Source organism: Anser anser (assembly GCF_964211835.1).
Source record: "Anser anser genome assembly, chromosome: 2".
Classification (NCBI taxonomy): domain Eukaryota; kingdom Metazoa; phylum Chordata; class Aves; order Anseriformes; family Anatidae; genus Anser; species Anser anser.
In genome coordinates, this window is record NC_139721.1 from 131909051 (window position 1) to 131924269 (window position 15219).

Here is a 15219-nt window from a genome sequence, read left to right on the forward strand (position 1 = left end):
AAGTTTGGCAAACCGTGACTGATTTATGCAGAAAATAAATTTCTCCTCTAATGGCTTTGTCTATAGTAAAAATAACTCACCTTTATGTATAATATTGACTTTGAAATCTCAAAACACTTTATAGAAATATCCTATCCTGAGCCCTATTTTATAGATAAAGAAACGTAGGCAATCTAAGTTATCTAGCAGCTAAGTGGTTAGAATTAAACTGGAGATTCCATGGATCCCTGTACAGTGCTCTAATAACTTCTCCATAGGTTTAAGTGTGAGCTAAAATGTGCTGCTTGATATATTTTTTTTTTTACTCATTTCCATATCCTTCCATATCCTTTTACTCAATTCCATATCCTTCAGTCATTCCTCATCGTCAAACAAAATGATCACCTTCATTGATAAAAGTCTTCAATCTGCTGAAAGGCAACACACATATTTCAGAAACTAAAACTCGACAGAAACTTTTTAGTAGTCAGTAGATTCTGTCCACCACAGGTCTCCAACAGGAACATTATGTAAGATTCAGTGTAGTGAGGCACTGGAACAGGTTGCCAAGAGAAATTGTGGATGCTCCATCCCTGAAGGTGTTCAAGGCCAGGATGGATGGGGCCCTGAGCAACCTGATCTAGTGGGTGGCATCCCTGGCTATGGCAGGGGGGTTGGAATTAGATGATCTTTAAGGTCCCTTCCAAACCGAGCCATTCTATGATTCTATGATTCCCGTAACTGTCAGTGGAAACCATAGGAACAATCCATGGAAAAGATTATACAGTCCTGGTATTTTCAAATCTGTGAGTAACTGCCATGAAACCAAAGGGCATGAATATTAGTGTCATTGATTTACCCATTCTTTCATTTTTTTTTTTTTTCTAATTCTGACCTGGGGCGTGGAGCACCATCTAAGTGAGACATTTGTGAAGAGACTGTCATCTCTATGCATTAAAACTGCAGGGAATAAAACAAGCTATTGTTTTGTACTTGGTCCTGGAGTCTAATCTTTATTCTACCCACTACTTTTTAAAAAAGGCTAATTAATCATACTATGCTGGGAGGCTTCTTTGTGATTCTATCCTTAGGGTCAAAATACTCCCTTAATTCTTAAAGGAGCATTGGCTGTTAAAGAGAAAAACTCTGTAATGTACTTAAGTGAGATTAATTACATCTTAGGTCACAGAACTTGTCTGTCACTGTAGTCTTTCCTCTCCCTATTTGAACTAAGACACAAAATTTTTTGGCATTTTCTGTTCATGTTCATTTTTTCACAATTATTTTACTTACTTTCTTCTCCAGAACTAGTATAATGTTGGAAAGATGAGTGTGGAGAAAAAAAAAATCAAGATTTTTCTATTAAATAAAGGAAAAAAAAGGACTTTGGTACTATTTTAATGACTTGGTTTTATTAGATACTGTATTTTATCTTTTTTTCCTTTCAAATCCTACTTTTTGATTCAAACATGATTTTTTAAAGCAATAAATTTGGTTTGGATGGCATTCTTTAAACTTTTCTCTGTGCTTTTAAAAAAGGGGTATGATTGGGAGAGAAAGGAAGAGGGAGGAAAAATTTGAAAGACCGAGATGGAAGTGGGATCATTAAGCTACTCACTAGCTAAGGCATTTATTCATGAAAATGTTACCCTGTGCTTTGAACAGAGTGGGGAACTTAGACTTGGTAGTCTAGTGGACTCCTTCCTGACTTCCAGTTGATATTTTCTGAGAGGTCTATACTGCTGATACTAATAAGAGGAAGGGAAGTGTTCCAAGGATTGGGAACATCATGCAGTAATTGCTAAAAGAGGTTGAAAAATGAATAGAAACCTAAAGAGATACCTTTTGGCACATGCTGTTATTTATATGCATCTTTCCAGGTATCAGCACTTCCAGTCTTCTGTCTTCCTGTGACTCCCTGTGATTGCTGTCAAAAAGTTATAAATTATGAGTCTCTCTCACACTTAAATTGTGACAATTTTTTTCCTTTGGCTTTTTAAACTGTTAAAGAAACAAAGGAAATTAGATGACAAAAAATGAATTAAAATAACTTCAGTATTTCCACTGTGAAATCTGTCTCTTTTTGCCAAGTAATTCACTTCATTTTGAAGAGTATTTGATTCTGCACAGGGATTACAAACCTGTATGATGCCTAACAGTAGCCTGGAAAAAAAAAAAAAGTTCCAATGGACAGAAAAAGATTTAAAGCTGGTTTATTTTATTAGTTAATCCTTACTTTCTCATAAGTCTCTAGAACAAAGATAGCTAAGGAAGCACAAGTATTTTCAGCACCTGTTTTTGTCTCAGAGTAGTGTCAGGCTCATTGGTCTGTATCCTTGGGATAGAAAGAAAGGGATACAACTGAGATTTCAGGTACTCTTTGAAGAATGAAAGCAGGTCCTGGAAAATTACAGCTGTCTAAAGGGATTTGGAAATTAGCCTCACTGGATGGAGCCTGGATGGAACTTACCTTGGCAGCTTCAGCTCCCCAGGTCTGAAGCTAATGCAGAAGTTTCACAAAGTGGCAGCTTTTTATTTTATTTTTATTTTCTTTTACTTTTAGCTTAAGCAGCTAAATGGTCTCCCACTGGGGACTGAGATCAGCTTGCATACTTTGGACCTGTCTGGGCATTGTAAACAAGGACAGAGTTGGCCGAAGAGCTGGCAGGCCATCACTGGTTTCACAATGAAAGAATTTAGACCCTACTGTTTCAATTTCCTTTCAATAACTGTTGAAATATTGCCTCCTGTTCGTGGACATAGACTAGCTGATTTTGTTAACCTTTGCCATGTCCAGTTTCTCCAGCTGATGAGAAGAAAAATGGGGTCTGCCCCCTGGCTGACTTGAAGCTGGAGATGAGGTTGCACATCAGTGTGGGTTCAGAAGCTTTCTGGTTAATTGTACAGGGACTCTGTCAGAGTGTGTTTTAGAGCAAGGATGTTGTATCACCCATCCAATGGAGGGAAGCAACTTCTTTTCCCAGCCAGAATCTGTTCTTTTGGCTACTACAGAAGGGGTTAGTACTCTGTTTCTTTTCTTGGATCTCCATAAGCATCTGGCAGGGATGCCTACCTTTTCAATCCTTTCACTAAATTTTTTATTTACATAGGGCACCAAGCTGGGTCCACCCACCCACAGGCAGAGGGTCCATCCTGGCCTTGGCTCATCTGTGTCTTCAAGGAGATGTCTGATTCCCAGAGATAGGACTGCCCTGCTCCCCCCAGCCTGATTTCACCCAGCCGTAGTCCTGCCACAAGCCTTCAGGTGTGCTCTGTCTCTGTCCTAACCACCAGCCCCAGCCCTGATCATCCTTGGGGAGCCCCTGTGGGAGCTCCCAGCCTCTAGAACCCACAAGTGTGATCTGAAAGAGGATGTTAATGAGATGAAGTGGCCAGGGTCCAGAAAGATCTTTCTCTTCTGTCATAATAACCCATCCCCTGCTGTGGTCTTTTTCTGATGTGTAAGAGTAAGACGACAAAAAGAAAATGAAAAAAGAAGGAAATTATGCTGTATAAAGCAGAGAAGAAATAATTCTTCCTGATTATTATGTGAGAGACTGAAACCTTGCAGTGTTAAATGTGTAACATAACATGGAGGTGCAATATCTATGGGTGTATCTAAGGTGAGGGGACGTAGGATATATAGATCCACCCGTTCTGACATCTGAAAGAAATGCAGTTCCATTTGGCTCAGCATCCCCTCACTACTCCTTCATCCTTGTTCCAACATATTTATCTGTGGAAGAAGAGGCCAAGAGAAATTTTCTTTAAGGCTCTATGAAAGTGAAATTTTATTACAGAGATTCAGTTTCACCTTAGAAAGTTTATGTCACAGTACCTGGCTTTGCATATGTTTAGTCACTTTCCTTGACAAACATGTTCAGGGATTCAATTTCACTAAATTAGTGTCCAGAAAATATCTTGCAATGTCCTTGTCAACAGGGTTGAAAAGCTTCTTGTTATCAGAATTTCTCTGTGTGTGTGCCTGTAGTTTGTGCTCGAGCTTCTGTCTGCTAAGCTGCTCTCCTAAAGCCCTAATTGAAAAATCTTGTTTTCCAGGCCCCATAACATTTCTGTGACCCTCCTTTGAACTGCAATATTTGATATCCTCCCCAAAGCATAGACACAAGTAAGGTCGAGTACTTGTCTTATGAATACTGTGCATAACAGCAGCTGGAGATAACTTCCTTGTCATTGCTTAATATTCCTAGTTTTACACATCCAAAGAAACTTTTTTTGTTTGTTTGTCATTGTGTTGACATTAATCTCTTCAGAATCATATACCAGAAAATATGTTTTGTGGTAACAAAAATTCCCAACAATATCAATAAAGTACAAACTTCATCCTTAGTATATAAACATCAGGCAAGTCTGCAGTTTTCCAGGTTTATAGTCCCATGTTCCACCTGGGGGATGTTAGAGCTTCTGTTGCTACAGCCGATCTCATTATCTATACTTTGAAATCTATTCAAAATAGATTGAAGTGAGAAGTTCCAGAAAAGCTATTCCAGACCTTCCAAAGGTGCAGTCTGCTCATAGGAGTACATTGTGTTTCAATCACTGCCCCAGGGCTGGGAGGAAAGTGGGTCCTTCACATGCAGGGCTTCAGCAAAATGATAACACATTGGGTGATGTAAACCAGAAAGGTAACTTGATATGTTTAGAGTTTCTTTGACTTTTTTTTTTTATTATTATTATTAATTAGTTGCTTGCTTGCTTTTTTCCCTCTCCAAGGGGAAAGGAGGGATGGAACCCAGTAGATGCAAGAAAAACATAAGACTAAAAGCTAGAAAAATAATCAATATCAAGACCTGATAGTGCAAGTTTGGATGAGATGCCAGGTCAACCACTCTCATGCTTAAGCACAGAGAAAGCAGAAATGGGCATTGATTCCATCTTTGCCAAAAATCTGTTATGAGCCTGAGGAAATAGGCAATATACTCCTTACATCCTCTGTATGTAAAAGGCAGGTGATACATTGTCTGATAAATACCTGGAGAACCACCAATAGGACATTTAAAGGAACCGTTTTACACAATTTGGCTATTATATTCCAAACAGCCAAATTGTAATCCTTTATTTTCAGGACACCTTTCCAATTTATTGCAGAAAAGAATATATTTGTAATCTGGGCCTCAAGCAAGCCTTAAAAGCCCTCCAGCAATTTTATAACCTTTTAGAGCAAGACTCCTTTATGGTATCACAGCACCTATTTTGCCTTTGTTTTGATATATTATGTTTTTTTTTTTTTTTTTTTTATTCTCACCTAATGCATTTGTGAGACTGAAAAGCACATTTTTGAATGGTGTGCTGTAGGACATAGGCGTGGAATTATTCTTCATATTCATGTAGAACTGGGCAGCTCTGCAGCTTCGACTCCAAATGTCCAGGGATGAGTAACAGCTCTTAGGAAAACTGTGCATTCACTACATTGCTTCATGTTCAGTAATAAGATGATGCAAATGTATGTACTGATACATACTGTGCATTTCAAAAAAGTGGTCTGAATCAGTCCTTGCAGTTCTAGAATTTTCTCAAAACTGTTGCATGAATCAGTTCCCTTTACTGAATATCTTGTTACTTTGCAAGACAAACTATGCTGTATAACATACATACATTTTGCACAATTTGCTGAAGTTAGAGTTCCCAGATCTTCCAATATGGGGCAGCAGTTGCCAAATCCTGGCAGAAGAGAGTTACTTATTTCCATCTGTGAAAATATAGTCATCTTTTTCTATGTAGGCAGAGAGAAGTTACTAAAACAAGCCAACAAGCCACTGGGAATGTGGAGGAGATGGACTTTGTTTTATTTTTATTTTTTTTATTTTTAATGTTTAATTTGGTGACAGAGCAGAAGTAATGTGGTCTAGGAATGTTTCCATTTCTTACATTCTTTATTATGATGCAACCTACACGTTGATCTTTCATGTGATGTAGTTTCTGGTCAGAACTGTGATTCGTCCTTTAATTACTGGAGGTGTTTTTAACTCCTATGTGTTTTTTTTTTTTTATCTAATTCAATGTTCAATACCACTTTTGAATTTCTTCCCAATAGAAATTGATGCTTTGCTCACTAGATGCCACTACTATGTTTTAAAAGACTTGTGGAATGTATAATCTTGCTTTACTCACTCATTGTAGAACTATGTTACACCCTTGGATCATATTTTGTCCCACACTTGGAGGTACAACAGATATATGTGAGGCTTCTGTGTCTGAAAATATTTTTATTCTTCAGTATAGAAGTTCAGCAGCATTTGCTCATACTTACTGACAAAGAAAACCTAATAAAATAAACAAAAATGATGATGATTTTGGCTGTTTTTCATGCTTTTGACTAGATTCTCTCACTAAGCAAATAGACTGTTAGCTCCAAATTTCTCCTGCTTCCTCCCATCCTTTGAGAGTTTTTTCACATACGCCCTTGTCTTTTTTGATTTGTTCCTTCTCTGATTTGTTTTCTGTGATCAGTTCTATCCCTCAACACTGAGTTCTACTCTATTCTGAGATACCTTGCCTCCTTTGATTTCAGGAAACGGACTCTCTTATGCTTAATATTCATACATTGTCTATCAGAATAAAACATAAATAACCATAATGATAATGATGACTGAGTATCTGCTTTTGAACAAATCATTTTAAATTTTGTTGTTGTTGTTGTTGTTGCTTTGTTTCATTTTGTTTAAATCTGCAAAACACATTGCCACTTTTTCCACATACTCATCTTCTGCACCTATCAAGCTGCAGCTGTTATGTAATCACTGTCCATTTGGTCAGCCAACAGTAGAAATGTTTTTATTGAGACCTACACTGAACTCAGCATAATAGCAAACAGGTGGTCAAATTAGAAGAAAAACAATTTTTTTTAAAATCATTGAGTGAAACAAAGGCATACATTTTTATAAAGCTAGTCAGGTGCTTAAATGTTGATCGAAGGATGATCAAGAATCAGCTTATATGGGCATGTACTTTAGGAAGAGAACTGTTGAAGTGGTCCAAATCTGGTGGGAAAAGGCTCAGTTGCTGATGAGAGTTGAAGGGAAAACTCAACAGATAATTCAGTAAATATTGTTTGGTCATTTTCTGCTTTCAATATACCAGTGGAAACAATGTGATTTTTTTTTTTTAAATGTATGCAAATGCATTTAGCTGATAAAATAAAATCCAAGCTGTGGTGAGCTGTCTGAATTTGGACACTCATATTGCATAATAATATTGCTTATTGTTGACTGGCAGAATAGCATGGTTTTGCTCCTATCTTCTGACTGGATGAGTGTCATTGCTAAATCAGAATATGAGCATGAATGATCTCACTTTCACTGGAGAATTTTAAAATACCTTTTTCATCTGGTTGAGCAAGTTTTAAACTTTTTTTTCCCTGAGTGTTCAATGTGAATGAAATAATCATTAGAAAAGAAAAGAAATGTGCGAAATAAGCATCATTATCATAAATATTATTTAAATATCACAGATAAGCACATTGAAGAAGCACATTTATGCCCATAGCATATCCAAGATCAAACATTAAGATAAAAAAGCAAAACTGAAAAGAAAATGCCAGCTCACTAATAATTTCTAATGACCATAAATAATCAAAATATATCACTATAAATGTAGAAATAATAATCAGAGATGATCATTTTGGCATACATATAAAATTATTACCACGATGATTTATTTAAATCTACTAAAATGAAAAATACTGCATCATCCTAAGGAGACAAACTGGAAGAACCCACATTTATTTAGGTATGACACAATATAAAGAAGCTGCCATAAAACCAATCCTTCACAAAGTTTCACTGATGTTTGTTTACACAAGAAACATCATGAAAAGTGCTTAAACCCAGTGCCTTGGCTGCAGCAAATGAACCTACCCTATAGTAAGGCTGCAAAATTGAGTTATTACTAACAGTTATAAATACAGTAACTATTCAAATGTTAACATTAAACATGTTTAACAAAGGCAGAGGAACCAGGAAGCTCAGTTAAAGTTGCAGATCTTTTCTGAAATCTCAGCATGGTTCCTTTTATTTTTCTCAACAGCATGGGTTCAGGATGGAGTTGTTAGGCTTACGTTAGAATTTCCTGGCTCTTTTTGGTTTGTGTTAAACCTCAGTATATTTAAACATACTTTCACAAGGAATTCCACTGGTCAATTCTTTTCCCTTTTTCCTATTTCCCCAAGGTTGTTTTATGTATATGCAGTGATTTTGCAGATGACATACAACAATTTGAAACAAACTCTTTCCAAGTTATCAATTGAAAACTGAAATAACCCAGTTTAACTAGCTCTTTTTCTATTGCTGTTCTGTTGCTTAATCCTTAAATCATACCACTTTTTGGGAAAAAAAAATACATATATTTCTTTGTTTATTTGTTTTTTAATGTTCCTAGGGAAATCCAGCTCCAGGCTCACTATTGCAGATAAGAAATGATAGCTGGCTTCCTCTCTTTTTTGCTATCTGCATATTATTGTGCCACAGTATACCTCACCTTCAGCAGCAGCATACAGCTGCTGTTTCTTTTTCCTCTTAGATCCACTATGATGAATTGAGCTAGCTGAAAAAATGTAAACAAACCTTACTATCACAGAAATTGCTTTTTAAAATTCAACTAAAATGTCTTCTTAAATATAAGAGGGTGAATATGAGAAGTCAATAATAAAATGTTAAGGTAGTAATGTTGAACTCAAACCAAAAATTTCACCCTCCTGTTTGCCAGATAAGGCAATATATTTGATTTATTTTTTTTCTTTATTTGATTTGATTCTCTTATTTATTTATTTTTGTTTTCCCCACTCAGCAGGATGAGCTGTAATGATGTTTACTGGAAGCTAGAGTTCCACACTCTCTTTGTGCCAGTCCAGACCATCCTCCCATGATGTGCTAGGGTCTTTGCTTAGGGCTGAGCTGCCTTGGAGAATTCTTGGAGTAGTTTATGAAATGAAATGCCAAAGTACAGGAGGTTGACGCTGAAGTGAGAAGTCTCAAACTTCCTATTTCCTGAATAATGTTTCTGTTTTCATTCTGATTCAGAATTAATGTCAAAATACTAGAATTGAGTTTTCCCACATATTCTCACTGAAATGAGAGTACGCTGTCCTTATATGTGTATGTATTTTCCAGGCCCTACTTTAAATTACATGCATGAAATTCTTTTCATGAAGTAGCCAACAGGTGTTGCTCTCTCCATCCTGGTGAAACACTCCTTAGGACTCCCTGTTGCTGTGAGAATCGTTGCCTTTCAAATATTTTATTTCAGGAGACCATATTTCTCTGTCTTTGCATTCTGGTTCCAGCATTTGTGCAGTTTGTTCCAATGTTTTCAGACATCTCTCCTAACTCTAAGAAAGAAAAACTTACTAAAAGAGAGAAGGCAGCTGTAGCTTTCAGGAAGATGATGACTATTTTTGAGACTACTGATAAAGTTGTAAGATTTTAAAGTGATTCCATTCCAAGGCTCTGGGAAGTCATGTTACATCTTTTACAGTGCATTGTAGACTGGAGAGACAAGAAGACTCACACAGGCAGATGACTTAGAATGTCACATGGAGCTGTATTTTGAATACCTATGGAAACATTCAATGAAAAAACAAACAAACAAACAAAAAAACAGAACAAAACAAAAAAAACTCACAGGACTGCCGAACAGGTATACATTGCCTGAACTTCCTCATCCATGTCAGATTGTCATTTGTGTTCTCTTGATGTTCAGAATTATTGTGGGAAAATGAATTATTTTCAGTGGTGAATTTAGTGACAATCTCTCTGCTTCAGTCAATGGTACAGGCTTGTAGCCACTTCCTATAAGTGGTTTTGAAAAACGTAATCTTAATTTTCTTTTCATAAACAACAGGAAAAATGAAAATTGACCTATATTTAGCTGCTTCTTCACTCTTAGGTTGTTCATTAATCCTATTTTACTGTTATATTAACCATGAAATCTAAATCTATGAATTATTTAATGTGCCAACATTGTTTAACTTGTTCTCAAGAGAAATTTAATAGTATATAATTTTAAAATTAGAAATGAGTTCACTATTTCAAGTTTCAGCACCAATTGCTATTTGAGAAGTGTAATCAAATTTGATGTTTATATTTACTTGATAAAAGATCATATTTAAAAAAACATTCCTTTGTGGAGTTCTGTCTTCTGCCATCTGTCATTCTGGTGAGTGTGTGCAACATGGGGATATGTGCTTTACAAATAGAAATTGCCCATCAGATAGATGGATAAGGTTATGCCCAATTCCTGTTAAAGGGAGCTAAAAATGCAGATCATTTAGATGTTTTCAGATATTTCAGCTGAAGTGGGTATGTGGTCTAACTTTATTGCTGTGGGAAAGCCACAGGCAACATTCTCAGTTGTGTAAACTGATCCAATAACTTCAGCTTTGCTGCTTTATGTTAACTGATGATCTGACCCAATGTTTAAGGGTTATTAAACATATATGACATACAAAAAAAGAAAAAAAGAAAAAAGAAAAAAAAAAAAGAAACGTTGATTGACTGTTTCTTACAAAGCTCTAAGAGAGACAGGGCATTTAAGACTTGTTTACTTATTCAATATTTTAAATGATATTTGAATGCAATAGAGCTACTCTAATCTACAGCAGCAAAACATCTGACAATATCATTCTAAATGCTGTTAAGACCATTTGGCTGCTTCTGTTTGCTATAAGCTATTACAAGAGCAATTGGACAGTTGGAAAATTTAAATGGCAACAAGCTTACTATAGATAAAAATAAATATTTTTCAGGGCACATAATTAACCACTGGGGGCTATCCAGAGATTAGGGTTACAAAATCACTTTGTCCACCCTAAAAATATAAAGCAGTCCTGAATTCTGTTTCATTTCCTGAGCTGACCGCAAGTTGCTGCATGCTAGGTAGATGGTTTCTTTTAGGCATAGTGTTGCTTTGTTTTCATTATGGATGAGCATGAAGGTGGCTGGAGGAAGAAGATTCTGTTTTTCTTTGAAGCATTTGACACTTTTCCCTGTTGGAGGAAATGATCCTGGCTCAAAGGACTCATCAATCTGACCAGAATTAACAATTTCCAAACTATTAAGTCAATGAAGGGATTTGCTAGGTATCAATTCCTCAGCATTTTAGGCAGTTTAAAAAGAACTCTGTTCTGGCTTCTTTCCAAATTTTATATTGTGCCTGGAATTTCAGCCTCCAGCCTTTCACTTCAGTTCACTGGAGTTTACCCAGTGATCATTTGATGTTGATGTTTTGCTTTGACACGGTGCTAACATGATGTGCTGAGGATGGAGAAAATATCAAAGAGCACAAAAAACTCTTTTGCTGTTTAAAAATATTTGAAACCAAATCTAAACTTTGCTGATAGCTGAATCCTTTCTTTTTGTGATTTTTGGATCAGATAGGCTTTTTATCCAAACTATTTATCCTAATCAGCAGTTGGAGGAGAGGAATGTTAAATAAACTATTTTATTCTGATTCTTTCTCTGGATGTTTACCAGGCTGTTGACAAAGGCCAGAGAATGTTTAATGACTTGGTGGGGAGACTTGAAACAGAAGTGGGGATCACACTAGATGCTCCTTATTTGCTTTCTTTCACAGTGCAACAAAAGGGAAATGATGACAGACCACCTCTTGATACCCAGTTTGATTAAGAAAATTTATCATGTTCCTTGTCATGAGTTCAAGTCTCCCACATTGAATAATATAAACATTCTCAAACAAAGCCAGAAATAGGCAGATAAGACTCAGATGTCTCTACCAGAGATTCTTATGCAGTCTAGAAACGTGAACATGACCTCAAAATAACTCTCATGTAGAACTGGAGACGATTTAAAACTACTTGAAATCCTTCTCTCTGTGCCTTCAACTCAGGGCTCCCTCTTTGGTGAAAGGAAAAGTGGTGTCCTCCATTTCTGAACTCTGCACATTCCTTGAGCTGACAGTAATCAGACACATAATCGGGAACTCATTATTTCCTGGAACTTTGAATTTATTTTCATTCTGTCAGTTCTCATATAGAAAATTATCCCCCAAATTAGAACAGCATTCTGGCAGTCACATTAGAGAATATTACAAAGGAGATAAAAGTGGCATACAGCAAAAATATATTTCAAGAGTGTGTCATCAGATTTATCTCACCAAAACAAGAAAATTATTTCTTGTCATACAGAACTACATATAAACAAAAAATGTACATATTTGTTATTTAAAGAATTTGTTCTGTTTGTTGTTTTGCACACTTCTGAACTGTGCTGCAGCATGGCAGAAAAAAACCAACAACATTTCTTTAGAAGCTTACTCCTGGAAATAATGCATTTTAGTAATGTATTCTGAATACGTTATGACGAGCAAGAGAAACCTTTAAGAAACAAAGCTCAGAACTTATACTTTCACACTGAATATTGAATGCCATGTTTGTAAGAATGTTTCAAGGAAGGAAATCTGAGATGATGGATAGTGTTGTTTTTTTGTGCCATCCAAACTTAGATTGCTGTAGGAACACTGTAGAATGAAGGTACTTTCTATCTTAAATAATGGCAATCTCTGCAAGTGTGACACATCCACTAAGTGGAATCCTTCCAGCTGAACCTAAAGCTTTTTAGAACTTCAGTACTACCAAAGTGTTCTTTGAATTTTGGACAACCAGGAAGCAGAGAAAGGATTAAATTCAGTAAACAATGTACTGAGGCAAATAGTTTTCCCAGGCCTAGAATCAGGGCTTAGTGCCCTAGCCCTTCATCTCTGGAGACCTGATTCTCATTCCAGGGTAGGTAATAAATAACATGTTTGTTTGGTCAAGTGGTCATCTTCTGTTTGCCAACTTTTAAGATTCTTATTTTATATTGTAGACTGGCTTTTCACAGGTTGATTATCTTCTGTTTAGAGTAAACTCCCAAGCAGAATTTTCAGCACTCTCTGGTAGCTAAATAGTCTTTATAGGTGGGTGGTAGAAAAATAACCTTTATTTTTATGCAATACATATGGTAGACATGTGGCTGAAAACAGAAAATGACAGGGGATTTAAAACACCATCAGAGAAAATCAAAGGGATAAAATCAAATGAAGCAGATGGGTTTATAATGTTAGTAAGAGTTGATATGAATCTTAAGATAGAAATTATATAAAAACTTTACTTACTAGATCTCTTCTAGTCTAGATGTAGGGTTTTTTTTACAATAAATATCTAGTCCCTGAAAATTCCAGATGCATTGAAAAAATAAAAAAAGAAAGCAATGCTTGTGTGCATAAATAAATTCTGAAGAATGTATCATAGCTTAAATCTAGGTGATATGATTTTCCCAGTAAAATGACTGGGAAAAATGTACCTTCATGCAAAAGTATGTAAGAATATTTGCAAGGGTATTTCCCTAAATAATATTGGATAGCTTTGTTTGGAAACTTAAATCTGTAACTATTCAGAACTTTGACCTAGAGGTGAGAGGTCAAACAATAAATATGGTTAAATGGGGAGTATTTCTGGTCTGTAGATATTTCACCTTGAGATACTCTTCTTGTATGGGTACCTTTGTATGTATATACTTTCAGTCCTAGTTTTTTTATTGCCTTCCTTAATTCAGTATCTGAGCACTCTCAGTAAGATGCTGAGCTATATCATGGAGTATTTGTTTTTCAAATGTTATTCCCATAGGGAAAAGTATGTTCAGATTATTTTAGTAGCACTTTTTCTGACTTGTTATTCTCTTTTGGTACATAAAGTTATACAAGGGCAGCTCAAAGAAGTGTGCTTTGATCTTGGAATAAAAGGTGATGAGATTTCTAAAGCTTGTTACTTGGCAAGTGGATCCATTCCATAGTTTTGAAAGGTCTCTGAGAAAATCTTATTGTTTGCTAAGAAAAACACCTTGTCTTTACTGTAGAGAGATTCACTGTTCCAGAGGAAGGCAGTTATTAAGTATATTCTTCTTCCCAGGCTTGAAGCAGTTTTATAGATGGTCTGAGACAATGGTATTTGAGAAGAGAAGATCTGATATTGCTGCAGTGACCAGTGATCATGAGTTTCATCATGGTGACTTCACTTTCTGTACCTGAAACTTATCATAAGCTGATGCTCCAAACAAGACAGCATTTTCATTGTGCATTTAAATTGAAGACCTATTGGTAAAAGATTGGGATATAATAGGATGTGGGATGGAATTGGACTGGATAAGTGTCATGAAAATACTAGTGAGGACAGCAAAAAGATTACCTACAGCAATTTTCAATTTTAGCCCTCCCATTTTACATTGTAATCTTCCAATATGACCTGGCTGAAGTCACCAATACCTGTACTAGGGAATTTCTTTAGCAATTCTCAGATAATTGTTAAAGGAGTGTAAAATTCAACTCTAAGATTGAACGGTATTCTCTTCTTTGAAGCGTTGTTAGGATGTTTGAAAATGAATGAATTTTTGCCTTTCTTCTGGGCCTGTCTTAGTCATCCATATTCCACTTTTTCAATCTAGGTTATCTGGGCTCTTACCACGTTACCAAGCATCAGTAAATAGACTATATTGGAAAATCTCATTCCTGAAGAAGTAGGTTGTTTTCTGGTAATAGATCTTTCATGAGACAGCAGTGGCTTCAGCTTTCATCTCTTTGCCCTTTGTAGGACAGAATATAAATGTTTGGAGTCTGTTTTCTTATTTCTGTGTTTACATCTGTTGACAGCTCTTTGCAGTTTTAACTATATTATATGGAAGAGAGTACGTTATCATGATGAATTCAGTGGGAAGAGTATCCATCTTGTTTATTCAACATCATTGGAAGTGAAAACCTATTTGGCATTGCAAAAACGGGTCCAAGGAATGAGTTAAGGTGGAATTTGTATTTTTGCAAGAAGCGGAAATATAGTGATACAGCAGAAGTGGAGGTAACTTTATGGTTGTCTCAGCAAATTCTCATCAAATCAAAGATAGATTTGAGGTCCTTATATACTAATACTGTAATGTTAGCTCTTGTTCCAAGAAGAATTTAGGAAGGTTTCCTTTAAATAAATATTACACACAGTTTGGAGAAAAAAACATTGAAAAGTGTTGATCTTATTGCAATATCACAGTAATTAGGCCAGAACCTGTGGAAAATCTGCAGTTATGAAAATAAGCTAGGTCTAAACTGATCAGTATGGTTAGATATAAGACATAGATTTGTATATGTTATATGAAAAATTTGGAAACATGGCAAGTGAATTGGGGGTGTGCATTGGAAATACAATACAAGGGGAACAGAAAACCAGGAAATTACATTGTAGAA